This window comes from Vicia villosa, linkage group LG6 (assembly GCF_029867415.1).
Source record: "Vicia villosa cultivar HV-30 ecotype Madison, WI linkage group LG6, Vvil1.0, whole genome shotgun sequence".
Taxonomy (NCBI): domain Eukaryota; kingdom Viridiplantae; phylum Streptophyta; class Magnoliopsida; order Fabales; family Fabaceae; genus Vicia; species Vicia villosa.
The window spans coordinates 29109979-29127345 of NC_081185.1; the positions used below are offsets into that span (position 1 = coordinate 29109979).

The 17367-nt window shown below is 36.9% G+C and overlaps 1 long non-coding RNA gene and 1 pseudogene across 1 annotated transcript; both read left to right on the forward strand.

Annotated features, from left to right (window-relative positions):
- The first annotated feature begins 912 nt into the window (after positions 1-912).
- Positions 913-1460, forward strand: LOC131611386 (uncharacterized). Its single transcript, XR_009286881.1, has 2 exons — positions 913-1054; positions 1184-1460. It is a non-coding gene; the product is annotated as an uncharacterized LOC131611386 (long non-coding RNA).
- A 15423-nt stretch (positions 1461-16883) lies between these two features.
- LOC131615400 (small nucleolar RNA R71) lies at positions 16884-16982 on the forward strand (annotated as a pseudogene).
- Positions 16983-17367: the final 385 nt, after the last annotated feature.

Here is a 17367-nt window from a genome sequence, read left to right on the forward strand (position 1 = left end):
GTATTTTTAAATTTACGACTTTATTTGACGGGATACATAATTGTTATTGGTTTACAGTGTAAAAATAATTTATACTAAGTATACAATCTTTTTTTTATAAAATTAATATTTTTAAATATGGCTTAAATGCATCTTTGGTCCCTGTTAGTTAACGAGTTTTTGATTTTCCTCCATATAAGTTTTATTGTTGGTATGAGTCTCTATATCTTACTTTTTGCTTGCGGTTTAGTCCCTAAAGCCAAAATCCGCAGAAATTCAGATCCAAAAAAAAAAACTTACAGGGACGAAAATAAAAAATTCACTAACTTACATGAACTAAAAGTGCATTTAAGCCTTAAAATATTTTTTATACAAAAATTATTGAATAAAATGACATGAAAAATACGAAGTATAACCTAACAGGTCCACGTCACTCAAAATGTGCTACATATTTTTTAAAGAATACACATCTTCACATATTAAGAAAAATAATAAAGGGATTAAAATTATTTTAAAATAAAATAAAGACACTGATTCCGTAAATTTAATATAATAAAAAAATCAAAACTGTAAGTTAGTCTAATTTATAAAAGCTTATTTATTCAAAATTTTAAATTACATATGTTTGACTGACTTTTAAATATTTATAAAAAATTAACTTTTGAATTTAGATATCAAATTTTTTAACTTTTATAAAAAAATTCTTAAACATATTATATCTTTTTACCTTAATTTATGTGTTATAAAAAGTTTTTTAAATATATTATATCTTTTTACCTTAATTTATGTTTTATATAAATTTTCTTCAATATATTATATCTTTTTGACAAAATTTTCTTTTATATATATATATATATATATATATATATATATATATATATATATATATATATATATATATATATATATATATATATATATTTGTGTGTATTCTGTGAGTTGATATTGTGTATTTGAGAAGTTTTTGAGTCTATTGAAGTTTATATTATGATGAAGCTAGGAAAAGTTCTCCTAATGGTTTGTGTTTTGTTTGCTTTCTTTAGCCACACTTACGGATCTCCTACACCTATTAGAGGTACACCTTTAATAACTTAATATAATTGTTGTTGTAATTATAATGTCAAAAAGGGTATATAGGCTGCATTCTCGATTAAATTTATTGTTTAATGATTTAATCATGTTTTTGTTTTCTATAATGTGGCAGATGATAAAGTCTCCTTTTGTCTTAAGAGTTTGGATGTGGCAGGACAGTGTAGTGATATTCGGACCTGTGGGGAAGTATTCAATGCTGTATATGGAGCAAGTGGCATGGTTCATGAATGTTACTGTCAAAATCTTACGCAAAATACGCGTCGTTGTTCATGTTTGGTTAATATAAAATGTTAAAAATAGGGCTTACAAAAAAAAAAGTAAAAAATAGGAAGATACAAGTCATTTTGGCAATGCACTAAGATGAAATAAAATAAATAGTTATTTACTATTATCATCAGTAATAAATATATTTTTAAACAAAAATAAGTTTAATTAAAAATTTATGGCTCTGATCTAGGGGTGCCAAAACAGACCGTGGCCCGCCGGGCAGGCCGCACACCCAGCAAAAATTGACGGGTTGGGTTGATATTTTATGTCCGCCGTCCGTCATAGCCCGCCCCGTCAAAATCCGCCGCCCGCCAAAGCCCGACGTCCGCTAAAACCCGCCGCTCCGTCAAAATCTGCTATTTTTGAAGTTAATTCTATTAATTCTAATTCTTGATGGTTTTATTTTATGCATATATTTGTGAATATGTGTAATATGTTTAAGTAAAATTTGTTAAAAAATATTTTATAAAGCACCTTGAAGGAATGTTCAAGGAATGTACTGGGAACAATAAAGCACCTTGAATTGGCTTGCAACTTGGAATCTGAATTTGAATTTTCTTTGAAATTTTAAGAGAAGTTTAGGTTTCTTGGAGGTAGCAATCCTTGTAATTCCTCCCCCCTTGCATCTGTACACGTTCCACTATTTATAGAGAGTGCATTAGGTTAACATTTTTGGAGAGAAATCAATTAGTTTTTATGGTTGGAAATTGATTGGGATTTGATTGAAAAATTTATGAAATCCTTATAAATTAGTTCAAATAAGGCTCATCTCATTCCAATCTTCTTGGCCACGAATTTGGATATGATTTTGTCATATTTTAATGATTAAATTGACTCCAAATCATATCTATTACCAAGTATTTGATTTTTCTTTGATTTACTTGATTTTAATTCTTTTTTTAATTGAAATAATAATCATAATAAATCAAATAAATCATGTATTTTCGTGGCAAATGGTTTATGGGCTCTCAATGTCATAAGGAACAAGTTTGGATCTTAAAAAGGTAGGCCCATTAGCAAAAACAAATTCAAACTCCTTCACATTTTTTTCTCCAAAATAGTCCAACTTTGACAAGGCCTATCTCTCTCGTTTTTTGAGGTATGGAAGTGTTCTAGGACTTTTTAGAAACCTTAGAGAGTCCTCCAACCAGTGTCTTTGGTCTCATATCAAAATGATTTTCCATGCTCCTTGTGTGTCCTTTTGAAAAAAATGTCTTTTGGTAGACTTTTGAAAAGGACCTATAATGTTTTAGTCCATATCTCTCAAAAGAAGCATTTTTAGACTTGGCATGTGAGAGACTAATTTGTAGAGAATCCAATTTCCTTAAAAATGAGCTTTGGATGGGAAATTTTTGATGTTCCATATGAAAGTTATGGCTGGTCAAAGTTCAGTTGACTTTCTCCTTTACAAACCCTAATTTAGAAACCTTTTGATTTGTTGAATTTTGATCTTTTCTTGATGAACCATGATCAATTCTTGATCAAATGGTGAATGATACTTCAATATGAGGATCTTGACAAAAAATCAGGAGTTTTGACTTTACTTTGACCACAGTTGACTTTTAGGTTAACTTAGGTGACTGTTGACTTTTTGAACAATTGAGTGACCAATCCCTTGAATTGAGACTTGATACTTGTCATGGAGGTCATGTGAGATATTCTGAGCCATATGGGATGCCTTAGAGCCATTGATTCATTGATTTTCCTTTGAACAAACCAAACCCTAGTTTCTGAGCCGTGTTTAAGAGAGTGTGTCTTGGAGCTTTATGTATTGATTTGAATTTGAATAGGAGAAATAGTATGGGCAAATTTTGGGGTATGACACCATGCATGGAAATAAAGCCTGTGATGGTAGCAGAAAAATGGTTCACGTGAGTGGTAGATTTTTAAAAATAATTGAATGGAGTGAATGAATAAAAGAGGTGGTGCAAGTGTTGTCTTGCCAAGAGTGTACCATAATAGCTACCTTTTGACTATCCAATTAGGAAGCATGCAAGAGTAAATAAGACAAAGAAAAAAAATGGAAAAGCCAATAGAAGAAAAAGTAATGGTGGAAAAGAAAAGAAAAAGGAAAGTTTGAGAGAGAGGAAGTGAGCACGTGAGGGAGAGAGGAAAAAAAGAGTGAGGGCGGGGGGCACCAAAATGGGGGTGGGCGCCCCATGTGAGAAGAAGAGGGGACGGGGGCCACCATGATAGGGTGTGCGCCCCTTAGTGAAAGAAAAGGGGATGGGGGCCACCAAATGGGGGTGGGCGCCCCTCTTCTAAAGAAGACATAGTTACTCTTATTTCCACCTCTTTCTGCTATACTACTTGATCAATTCATATACTTTTTAGACAATAATTTCAGAGATTCTTCCTATACCAATACTATTAGCAGGTTCACATGTATAATAATGGCTCACATGCATTATTTAATATGTTTTCGACTAACACAGTGATCAGTAAAAAAAATTGAAAACATTTTTAGCAGAGCAGCAGATGGAACCTTTACCATTAGCATATTATCATAAACATTTAAATTGTATCAGTGGCATATCACATTCAATAATTAATGCAGATTCAAACCAGCAGATAGCTGTATAATTCAAATCAAGTTACAGCAATATTCAAACCAAGTAAACCAAATAGACAGTTTAAATAAAGTTAATATTAAGGGTAGATGCAAACATTTTGACCAGATTTGCCACAGAGCCACAAATAGTTTTTTTTTAAATTAGCAGAGACAGTGCAATATTAAGAATTATATCAGACCAAACAACACAATTAGGCAATGTAAACGCAGATAAATATCGCAGTTCGCAGCTCCAAAAATTAAACCGAAATAAAATAAATCGAAATAAAATAATACTGGATTAAATTGATTAATTGCAATGAAAATGCTGCTGTTTTCAAAATACCATAATTAAAATACCAAACAGAAAATGCTAGAAACTGATAAAAAAACTTAGCTAAAAACTAAAATGCTAAAAAAATGAAAATTCTCCTTCCCCCGCACTTAAAACAAACAGTGTCCACATTGTTTTAGCGTTGAGGCGCGGAGAAAGAAAAAAAACTCGAAACGACGAATCAGTCACTTTTTGGAGAAAAGAAGTGATGATACAGGTGATCCATCTGTTCCGTGACGATATCCATGAAGCCGTGAAAATCAGTATGCAGAGTAGCGAACTCGCCGCGTAGGTCTTCAATCTGAGCCTCTAAATTAGTAAGAGCGGTGACAAAATCAGGAGGCAGAGGTAGAGGTCTAGCATTAGCCGGAGCAGCAGAATGAGCAACAACAGGAGATGCATCAAGAGAAACTATAGAACGATCAGGGGGAGGTTTGTTATAATAGTTTGAAGGAGTCTCATGATCATAATCAGCAGGGGTGTCATAGATTTGAGGTGTTTCAAGTGAGGGTGGTGTAGGTGGGTGATTCAGGTCAAAAGGCCATTTATTTCTGTCGTGCACGTTCGTGATAGGGTTAGTTAAGAAAAACTGAAGCACACTATGGTGGTTAATAGGCAATTCAAACTCAATTGGTCCAAGGTTGCCTATCAGGTGAGTGTTGAATATTCATAGGTCGAATACCGCCATAGGGATTTAATCCTAGGAGTGGTTAACGCATACCTACATCATTGGCTATCATGGTAACTAGGCCTCCTATAAGGATAGGTGTGTGAGGAGTGTTTATGATACGGGTAAAATTGGCTACCTTAAAGGCGGCCACATTTACAGGACGGCCTTGTGAAGTGCAGAACATAATGAAAAGCTCATCACGGGATACCAAGGAAATGGTTTGCTCTTTTCCGAACAAGGTATGGGCTAGGATCTTATGGAAATACCTAATAGCACAATTATGGATGCTCTCAGAGTACATATCCTCAGGTCCAGGGTGGTAGATTCCAGTTATACTTCCCCAGAAATAGTCAAGCTCACGGTGCGGGAGAAGTTCCTCTTTGGTGACAGTGAAAGTATCAAGGCCACTAGGAAAACCTAAAAGGTTAGCAAAATCGCTATGGGTATAACGGAAATCAACACCAAACAGTCTAAATCGGATCAGGCCACGGTTTAAACCTAAATCGTTGTTGGGCAGATAGTTCAAAGAACTAAGGAACTCCAGGGTAATCCTACGGAAGGTAATAAATCTCTTCCTAATGGGGGAAGCATCCCAACCTATCTGGTGTAGCCAATACAACACACTCTCTCTAATGCCTAAGGCATTCATAGCACGATCATCAGCATAAATGGTGGGTGTCATCTCCCGACTGACTAAGTCCTCAAACCTCCTCCTCTGACCTGCTCCTCTAAACGTGATACTCATATAATCTACTCTAGCCATAACGAAGTTAGTCACTATCTAAATAAAGGTAAATTAGCCTGAAAATTAAGTAGATTATAGAGATAATAGTCAGCGATGGCCAAAAGCCTTTTGAGTAAAAAGAAAAAAAATAAAGAGAGAAAAAAAAGAACAAGAATAAAAATGAGAAAAGGAAGCAAATTTTAGGAAAGAAAAATAGAAAAAAATAAAAACTATAAAGGAATTTATAACTAAAATAAAGAAAACATAAACACGGTGGGTTGTCTCCCACGAAGCGCTTTGTTTAAGGTCGTAAGCTTGACCATACTAGTGCTACCTAGTCGGTACAGTGAGGAGAAACCTCTACTAATCTCATGCAGTTAGAATATTCTTTATTATCTACGAAATAGTATTGTTTCAATCGTTGCCCATTGACTATGAATGGTTCGTTAGATCTATTCTTGATTTCTATGGCTCCACTAGGCAAGACCTTTGGAATTTCAAAGGGGCCAGACCACCTAGATCTAAGTTTTCCTGGGAAGAGTTTTTGTCGAGAATTAAATAATATCACAATATCTCCTACATTAAATTCTTTTCTCGATATTCTTTTATCGTGCCATTTTTTCGTCCTTTCTTTATAGATTCGGGCGTTTTCATAAGCGTCTAATCTAAGCTCTTCTAATTCATGAATATCTAAGATTCGTTTTTCACCGACGACAGAATAATTTAAGTTAAGGGTCTTAATTGCCCAATAAGTCTTGTGTTCTAATTTGACCGGCAGGTGACAGAAATTTCCATAGACCAATTTGAATGGTGTGGTTCCAATTGGTGTTTTAAAGGCAGTTCTATAAGCCCAAAGTGCCTCAGGTAGCTTAGTGGACCAATCTTTCCTAGATTTAGCAACAATCTTCTCTAAAACTTGTTTAGTTTCTCTATTTGAGACTTCGACTTGTCCACTAGTTTGTGGATGGTAAGGTGTTGCTACTCGGTGGTGAACTCCATATTTTAACAGAAGTTTCTCAAGAATTTGGGATATGAAATGTGAGCCAGCGTCGCTAATTACTACTCTAGGGATACCGAATCTAGGGAAGATGATGTTTTTAAAGAGTCGGATTACTACTCGCGTGTCATTCGTAGGAGCGGCAACAGCCTCGATCCATTTCGATACGTAGTCAACAACGACGAGTATGTATTTGTTACCAAACGAAGAAGGAAATGGTCCCATGAAGTCGATTCCCCACACATCAAAGACTTTGACTTCCAAAATGCCTTTCTGAGGCATTTCATCGCGTCTTGATATATGTGGTGTCGTTTTCTTTTACCTCCCCGTTTCACTTGGGAGGACGGCACGCTAAACCCTTCACGCGAAATTTGGAAGGAGAATGCGCCCGTGGTGGGATGAATTTTATTTCAGTTCTTCCTACGATATCACACGAACTTTCTTATTTGTCCTACGAGTAGGAAAGGGGAAAAAAGATCTCAGCTAAACCCTAGGAGTTTGCTAAGTGTGGGGATTTCACCTAGACTAGAAATTCTGGAGTCCGGGAGGTCGGTTATACATAGGGAAGTGTTTAAACACCCTACATATCTGTAGTACTCTACAGGAACCTTCTCTGTGTCATTGTGTTTGTGTTTATTGCTAATGATTGGGAAAGTTTCTCCTTTGTATTAGGAGAAGGAATTGAATTGATTAAAGAAGACAGACAGACAGACAGACTGACTATTTTTGGTATTTTATTAGCTCGCTGAGATTCCTTGTGAACCTCATGCCTACATATCCCTAGTGGAAGTCAGAGCTTAATGTAGTTCGGGGAACTAACTAGGGAAATTAATTATTTTTGGTGCCTTGTTTGAAGCTCAAGGTTGAAGCTTGGAATTAAATCTCTGTTTACAGTAAAGAGACATGAAATTATCTCTACAGAGAGGTATTAGTACTATTCTACCACAAACATTTAAAGGAGTGACAGAATAACTGAATTCGTTTCATTCAAGAGGGGGACCTTACTTGTGTATGTGCAAGTATACCAGTCAAATGCCTCTTAAATGAAAGAAAGATGCTCATCCAAATTAGGGAAAGTTACCACATGTCTGGGTTTTACTGCCAGCTCATGCCTTTCAAAATCCTAAATGGGAGACTTGATTAAAATTGAAATGAAATGTTTGTTTGTTTGAATGTGGTAGAGTAGTAAAAATATCTCTCTATAGAGATAAGCTATGTCTATCTACTGTATAAAAGATTTGACTTTAGCTGGCTTGTATGAGGCCCAAGCTTGAGGCTTTTTTTGATTGATTAATTAATATTAATGACTCTGGGAGATGACTCCACTGGGGATTAATTACAGGGTATTTTAGTGTTCTGTACAAAGCCCAGAATTGAGGCTGACTCTACTTAGGGAGACTCTATTTACATGCCTTGTACAAAGCCCAAGGTTGTGGCTGACTCTAGCTAGGGAAAAAAAAACTATTTTCTGCCTTGTACAAAGCCCAAGGTTGTGGCGGACTCTTAAATGAATTAAGTATTGATGACTATATGGGGAAAGATCCTAAGTGTTAGGAATCTTTGACACATGAAAGATATGGTTTATCTGCCTTGTACAAAGCCCAAGGTTGTGGCTACTGAATGATGAAGAACTCACTGGGGAGACTCTATTATCTGCCTTGTACAATGCCCAAGGTTGAGGCTGACTCTTAACAGGGGAGTTTTATTGTTTGGGTGCCTTGTATGAAGCCCAAGGTTGAGGCTAACTGTTTTTGTTGGTTTTGACTCTACTGAGGAGGTTTTATTTATTAAAAGACTGTTTTTCTTTGGAAGCTAACCCTTTCCAGGGATTTTGACTCAGCTGGTGAATTGTTTGGTAAAAGACTGACTTTTATCATGTTTTTGGAGGCTGACCCTTTCCAGGGGTTTTGACTCTTTTGGGGAAATTATCTCCTAAGAGAAGTGAATCTTTATTTTTTGACATTTTTTATTAATTGACTTTGGAGGCTAACCCTTTCCAGGGATTTTATTGAAAAATGAAAGAATGTGTGGAAGCTAACCCTTTCCAGGGATTTTATTGAAAAATGAAAGAATGTGTGGAAGCTAACCCTTTCCAGGGATTTTATTGAAATGAATGATTTGGGTAGCACTCCATTAATTATTAAAGGATGAAAGGATTGGCAGAAAGATTATCTAGTGAGACTTCTTGTTTAAAGCCCAAGATGAAGGCTGACTCAATGCTGAGGATGATCAAACATGGATCCTAGACTCTGCTAAGGAAGATTGATGAAGATAAGGGTGACAGAGACTGTCCATGTCTCTCATTCCAAAAAGTGTACTCAATGCAAAATTGAGACAAACTTAGCTTGTTTAAAGTCTGGTTTAAATTGGAAGAAACTCACCAGGGTAGGATAAAAGGTGACTAAAGACCTGTTCCTATGTTTATAAGAAACCTGATGGGTCCTTGTATACAAGCTCAAGAGGAAGCTGGAAATGCTTTTAAGAAGCCTGTGGGTCCTTGTACAAAGCCCAAGAGGAGGCTAATCGAGGGTCCTTGTTATAGCACAAGAGAAAGCTATGTAGTTTTGAACTTATTTTGGCTCTAAGCAAATGGGTAAGAGGTTTCACCGGGAATAATTCCTCTTTGGGTGGATGTGTCCTATTATTTGGATTCTAAGGTTTTTGCCAAGATGTTTCACCGGGAATAATTCATCTTGGGGGTTTGAACTACAGATCTCTAATTAGGAAAGAGCCTTCACCGGGAAGACATTCTCAATCCTAGGTCATATTCCTAATAATATATATATAGTTTAACTGTCCTAAGGTTTATACTCAAACGCAGTTCTAAACTAATATATGTGCACAATTTATATTTGACAGTAATTTAAACAAAGACTGTAAATTGAAAGCTTGTAAAGCCTAACCTGGATGGAGTGGAGGCCATTGAAGAAGTATGTACAGAGCCTCAACAGTATTTTTATTGTTTTTGTTGATAACAGTTGAATGTATATGATAAACAGCTAATGGTTTTTGAAAACAGAAGAAGTGAAGATGGACAAAGGTCACATAGGTATCTGAAGAGTTTCACCGGGAATAATGCCCTTCAAATACCAGAAGAATGTTTTGAAAACAGAAAGAAGATTTTGAAAATACAGTTTTGAAAACAAGCTAAGAAGAGAAGGTTTTTGGGACTTACACTCTATTAGAGGCCCAGTACTTTACAGTACTGGTGATAAAAGCAGTTGAAAATGATTTGAAATGATATAAGGTTTTTGTTGTTTGAAAACCTTAATCATCCGTTTAATCGGAGATTGATAACAGCTTTGAAAATTGACAAAAGTCAACTTAATTAAAGTAAAAATGAAGATTTTTACTTAATTAAGACCTAAATAATTAGGGTTTTATCATAAACTTATTTACAAAGTGATTAGGTTAAAATAAAGTAATATATATATTTAAAGTATTTAAGAAAACACTTAAAACATACTATTTTAAACCTAATTAAAAACTCAAGAAATAAATAATATTTTTATGATTTTTTTGACTATTCACAAAATAGATATATTAAATAATAGGTGTATGAAAAATGAAGTGAAAATGATTTATTTTGATAGGTTAAATAAATATGTGAAGTTGTGAAGAGAAATGAAAGAAATTAGTGTTAAAAAAATAAGTTTTGGCCCTTGGAGGGTTTGAACCCACGCCCTTGAGGTTACCAGCCCAAAACAACACCACTGAGCCAACGCGCGCTCAGTGTTAGTGACTTGCCTTCATTTGGTTATGTTTCAAAACAAGTTGTAAATCTTTGAAAAATAAAAGAACCAAAAAGTCTGGGGCGAGGGGGATTCGAACCCCAGACCTTTGGCATGAGGAGACTAAGAGCGCATGTGTGGCCACTAGGGCAAGTTATTCAGTCGTTAATAAAACGCACACCATTCAAAATAAAATAAACTCTCCCCTGAGAATTCAAATTTGCGTGCCACCACCATCTTCATCTTCTACCTCAAGCTCTCCATTTTTGAATTTCTGAACTTACTCGTTTGTCAACCATTTGCAACGATGTAAACATGAAACTTGCTCTAAATTCACTCACGATTCTAAATATGTAACTAACATGAACTATCATTAACTACATCTAATTAATTTACCAGAAATCGTGAAGAACCCTAAAATTTCAAAATTAAATTAAATGACTATACTGAAAGATAAATGGATGATGATAGAGGGTTTTCAATCCTCTGATGATGCTGAACAAGATAGAATCGAGCTATTTCACAAAGAGTACTTAAATTAAAGAGAGAGAGTTCAGAAACTTACCTCTGAAAATGGAGATCGTGAGGATGATAGAGAGCAACTGGGCTTGTATGAACGATCCCAAAAGCTTCCTTGTGACTCAGTGATGCTAACTGAATGCTTGTAATGACCTCAAACCTCCTGAATTGTTCTATGGACCTCCCTCGATTTCAGCTTCAAGTGAACATGGAGGGTGTTGATTCTCGAGTTACAGATGAGCTGCAGCCATCTGGTTAGCTTCACTATGACCTGAGGAGTGTGTCTGGATGATTGGCTTGCCTTGAAACCTTCTGAATCACTCCATGGACCTCCAACTGCAGATGCTCCAAAGTGAGAGCAACAATGGTGTTCCTCCACCTACAGAAGTGATCCAGGTGCTTGGATCACCTCAAATGACCTCCCTTGAGATGTTAGAATGCTCACTTCCCAAAGATAAGCTCTGGTTTGAAGAAATCGATTCTTCTTGCCAAAGAACTTTGAAAAACAATGAACAAGAGAAGAGAAAGAGAAAGCAAGTAATATGGTTGCTTTGGTGTGTTTTTGAATGAGGAATGCATCTGTATTTATAGGCAAATGGATCAGTATAGCTGCAGAGGAGTGAGCTTCCTTAGTGAAGTTGATTTGGTTTCTTAGCCATGAAGGAAATTTGCAAATATCTCTTATGCAATGATGAGAATTTTGATTCCATTTGATTAATCCCCTAGCCCTCGATTTTGCTTGATCTTAGGGGACAATTCTGAGCCAGAAATGAGCTCTAATTGGTTGGTGAGAAGATTCCTTGGGTGATTCATCAATTTGCCATAAATTCACAAATGTAATCATTACATAATCACATGTTCTTGTTTTTTAGAATCTTCTTCAATTCTTATGGCATGGTGAAAATGAATGCATGGCATGTTTGCAGATGTATTATGGGTCATGTAGCATCTGCATTTGAGGTCATGTGCACAAAATTTCAAAGTTCCAAAATGATGCATGACCTATAATTTTACTTCATGAGGCCAACTTTGAACAAGCATAACTCTTAGCTCAAATTGAATTTTTAGAAGGTTGAACACAATTTGGAAAGCCCTAAACATCTACTTTAAATCATTAGTTTATGTCTTCTTCAGAATCCTTTGGGAAATTTGTGAAAAATGAGGCCAAAGTTGGAAGAAAACTAGGTTAAAACACTTAGAAAAATTTCTAAGTGTTTATGACCTAAACTTCAAAATTTCCAAAACTTCATAAATGGTTGATCTTTTGAAAAAAGTTCCCTTGTAAGATGTTGTTTTATTTGGCAAGATCTACAACTTTCATGTTGGAAGTTTTTTGAGTTGTGTAGGTGAAATTTTGAGATCTCACCATGCCTTCAAAAACCCTAATTCCCGACTTTTCGCTCCTTGATGAATTTCTTTGAATTTCTTTGGCCAAATGACTTTGACATCCATATATTGATGATATTGATCTTTGAAAGTCATTTTTTGACCAAAAACCTTAAAAGTCAATGATGATCCTTCACAGTTGACTTTTTCCTGACAAAGTGAATTTTTGGGCTTTTGTGTAGAAATAAGATCTTCTCCCCAAATGGATGATATAAATGGATTATATGGAGGTAGTAGAGATCCTTGAATCATGTCTTGAGTTTTGGATTCATGCCCTGATCAGAAGTCAACTATCTTGGTGAATTAGGTCAAAACCCTAATTTGTCGACCATGTGAAAGTAATGACTGTAGACTTTGAATTGAAGTGTGATGTCCAGTAGACCTTGTAATATGAGTTATTTGAAGATGATTGATGTCTTTGAATGACCCTCTGAGTTTTTTAGGGTTTCCCAAATGTGATCCCTGATTTCAGTCCTTGATAGGCTCAAAACCCTAGTTTGGTGACCTGAGTAAACCTGTACTCATATGACTGGATGTCTAATCAATCATAGATGAGAAAAGTGAAGTTTTTGAGCCCCATGATTGTATTAGAGACTAGTCTTTGTATTGATTGATCCTTTGCCTGAGCTTTCTTGTCTTTGAGCATCCTCGATTAGGTACCAGATGGAGAAATGACTGCTCTGGGTACTTGTCTTGACCTGATGAAAAATCCTGAAGATATGTCATCTCAGGGGGGTCAAAAATTAGGGTATGACAATATATTTCCAGTGCGTTGGCACCGGTCGCAGTTCTTAACAGCGATGTGGACGTCTTTCCATTAGGTTGGCCAAAAGAGACCAGCTTGTAGGATCTTTGCACAAGTCTTGGAAGTGCTTGCATGTCCTCCATAGGGAGCAGCATGACAGTGAGAAATTATGCTTCCTAGTTCTTCTTCAGGGACGCAACGACGAAATATACCATCGGCTCCTCTTTTGAAAAGAAGTGGTTCGTCCCAGTAGTATTGTTTTAGGTCGTGGAAGAACTACTTCTTTTGTTGGTAAGTTAGATCTGGCGGTAATATTTTAGCGGCTAGGTAGTTAACGAGATCAGCGTACCAAGGTACGGTTGAGTTTGCTATATATGCTTTGGCAGTTCTTTCTACTTCGGTGTGAGTATTGTTTAAAGTTTATGTTACCGAAGCGATGCCTAACATGGCTACGAGTCGCTCATATGGGAAATCATCATTAATGGGCACTGCGTCAGGTTTATTTCCTTCCATTCTTGATAAGTGATCAGCAACCACATTTTCGGTGCCTCTTTTGTCCTTAATTTCAAGGTCGAACTCTTGCAAGAGTAGGATCCATCTAAGGAGTCTTGGTTTGGCAACCTTTTTAGTCAATAGGTATCTAATAACAGCATGGTCGGTATAGATTATTATTTTCGCTCCTACTAAATAGGATCGAAATTTATCTAACGCGAATACCACAGCTAAGAGTTCCTTCTCTGTAGTGGCATAGTTCATTTGTGCAGGATCTAAGGTTCTACTGGCATAATATATGACATGAAGTTTCTTATCTTTTCTCTGTCCTAGGACAGCTCCTACATCGTAGTCCCTAGCATCGCACATAATTTTGAAAGGTTCGTTCCAATTAGGTGGTTGCATGATTGGTGCGGATATCAGTGCTTGTTTAAGAGTTTGAAAGGCGTTTAGACATTTCTCATCAAATATGAATTTTGCGTCCTTCATTAGTAGCTTAGTCAATGGTTTGGTTATTTTAGAGAAATCTTTTATGAAGCGGCGGTAGAAACCAGCGTGTCCTAGAAAATTCCGTATTTCTCTAACAGTTTTCTGGGGTTGAAGGTTTTCTATGATTTCAATCTTAGCTTTATCAACTTCAATCCCTTCATCAGACACGATGTATCCAAGTACGATTCCTTGTCTTACCATGAAATGGAATTTTTCCCAATTTAGTACTAAGTTGACACTTACGCATCGTTTAAGTACCATTTCCAGGTTCGAAAGACATCCTTCAAAACTTTCTCCACATACGGAGAAATCATCCATGAATACTTCCATCATGCCATCGAGAAAACCAGCAAAGATCGACATCACGCACCTTTGAAATGTCGCGGGTGCGTTAAACAATCCGAATGGCATTCGTCTGTAGGCAAATGTGCCATAAGGACAGGTGAACGTCGTCTTTTCTTGGTTATCAGGATGGATAGGTATTTGAAAGAATCCTGAGTAACCATCTAAATAGAAAAAATGGGAGTGTTTAGCCAATCATTCGAGCATTTGATCAATGAAAGGTAAAGGAAAATGATCCTTTCGAGTGGCTTTGTTGAGTTTTCTGTAGTCAATACACATTCGCCATCCAGTTTGAGTGCGTTGCGCTATTGATTCGCCTTTAGGGGTTGTAATGACAGTGACACCTCCTTTCTTGGGTACGACATGTACAGGACTTACCCATTTACTGTCGGATATAGCGTATATGATTCCTGCTTCTAACAGCTTTTGAACTTCCTTTTTCACTACATCGCTTAGAATCAGATTGATTCGTCTTTGATGTTCTCACGAGGTCTTACAGTCTTCCTCGAGCATAATGAGATGCATACAGATAGAGGGACTTATTCCCTTTAGATCGCATATGTTATAACCTAAAGCGGTCATATATTTTCTTAGGAAATTGAGTAACTTCTCAGTTTCTATCTGCCCAAGGTCGGCGTTTACGATAACAGGTCGTTCAAGTTCATCATCTAGGAATTCATACCTTAAATCTTTGGGAAGTGTCTTAAGTTCTATGGCAGGTTTCTTAGGGCAAGGAAATGGATTAGGGGTTAATGCTAGGCATTCACTCAGATTTTTATCTTGGTATTCCTCACGCCAGTTATCGTCCTCGAAAATAGGTGGCATTGGTACTTTTAGAACCTCGGAATAGGTGTTTTGTTGTTTTTCCATTTCTTTAACGCATTTGTCAATAAAATCTAAGAAACAACACGAATCCTCTATGGCTGGGGCTTTGAAGAATTGGGAGAGAATAAACCCTACTTTCTCTTCACCGACCTCGAAAGTTAGCTTTCCTTTCTTCACATCTATAATGGCTCCAACAGTTGCCAGAAATGGTCTACCTAATATGATAGGGATATTAGAGTCTTCTTTAATGTCCATTATGATGAAGTTAGTGGGGATATAGAATTGTCCTATGTGAATAGGTACATTTTCTAGCATTCCTACGGGAAACTTGACAGATCGGTCAGCTAATTGCAAAGACATTCTTGTCGGTCTTAGTTCATCTAATTTGAGTTTTTCACAAATAGATAGAGGCATTAAACTAAATCACATAAGGCTTTGTCTATTATGAATTTCTCAATTACACAAGGTATAGAGAAACTACCAGGGTCTTTTAGTTTAGGAGGCATGTTGTTTTGAATTATAGCGCTACACTCAGCAGTTAGCGTAACAGTTTCATTTTCTACTATCTTCTTCTTATTGGACAAGATCTCCTTGAGGAACTTAGCATATGAGGGCATTTGGGTAATAGCTTCTGTAAAAGGAATGGTAACATTTAGTTGCTTCAGAAGCTATACGAATTTCTTAAATTGGCCCTCATTCTTAGACATAGCAAGTTTTTGAGGATATGGAATCGGTGGTTTATATGGTGGGGGAGGCGCGTACGGTTTTTCTTTTTCAGATGCCTCTTCATTCTCATCCTCCTTTTCAGTTTCAGGTTGTTCTCTTGGTTTTTCAGTCGCTTTATCAGGTTTCTGATACATGGTTCGGTTCTGAAGCCTTGGATCGATTGGTCCATCTAGCTCAGTTCCACTTCGTAGTGTTATGGCATTAGCGTGCCCTTTAGGGTTGGGTTGTGGTTGACTAGGAAATGATCCATCAGGTGCGGAAGTAGTTGCTTGTTGTTGGGCCACTTGAGCAATCTGAGTTTCTAACATCTTATTATGGGTCGCTACGGCATCTACCTTAGTTGCTAATTGCTTCAATTGTTCACCGGTGTGAACATTTTGGTTGAGGAAATCCTTATTTTTTTGAGCTTGGGTAGCAATGAAATGTTCCATCATAATTTCGAGGTTAGACTTTCTAGGAACATTAGGCATATTAGGGATGTTAGCAGTAGGTTTTTGGTAACTTGGCGATACAGCAGGTGCTTGATTCGGTACAAACAGAGTGTTGTTATTTTTGTACGAAAAATTAGGATGATTCTTCCAGCCAGGATTGTAGGTGTTGGAATACGGATTCCCTTGAGCGTAGTTAACTTGATCAACTGAGACTCCTGCCAAAATAGCACATTCGGGGGCAGCATGTCCAAGAACTCCACATAATTCGCAGTTTGGAGTTATAGCAGCCACGGTGGCTGCGGGTGGTAAGGTCAAGCTTTCTAGCTTTTGGGTAAGGGCATCTACCTTAGCGTTCACTTTGTCTAGGCTACTAATTTCGTACATTCCACCTTTAGTTTGAGATTTCTCCACAGGAATTCTTTTGCTTCCCCATTGGTAATGATTTTGAGCCATGTTTTCAATTAGTTGATAGGCTTCGTCATACGGCTTATCCATAAGTGTGCCACCAGCAGCGACATCTATTGACAACCTCGTGTTGTACAACAGTCCATTGTAGAATGTATGAATGACGAGCCAGTCTTCTAATCCGTGATGTGGGCACATTCGCATCATGTCCTTATATCGCTCCCATGCGTCGAAAAGATATTCAGTGTCCTTTTGTCTGAATCCATTGATTTGGGCTAGTAAGGCAGCTGTTTTGCTAGGAGGAAAATAACGCGCTAAGAAAACAGTCTTCAGTTCTTCCCACGTCGTGACAGAATTTTGTGGCAAGGATTGCAACTAAGCCCAAGCTCTATCTCTCAGGGAGAAGGGAAAAAGGCGTAGTCTTATTGCATCGGCAGTTACTCCATTGGCTATCACGGTATCAGCGAATTCGATGAACTTTGTCAAGTGTTCGTTAGGATCATCGGTAGGAACATCGGAAAATTGATGTTGTTGAATGGATGATATCAATGACGGCTTCAGCTCGAAATCGTTTCGGTTAATAGGAGGGTTAACGATGCTCTTGTGGGGCTCTAGTTGAGATGGGGTGGAATATTCTCTGAGTGGACGGTTTCGGGGTCCTT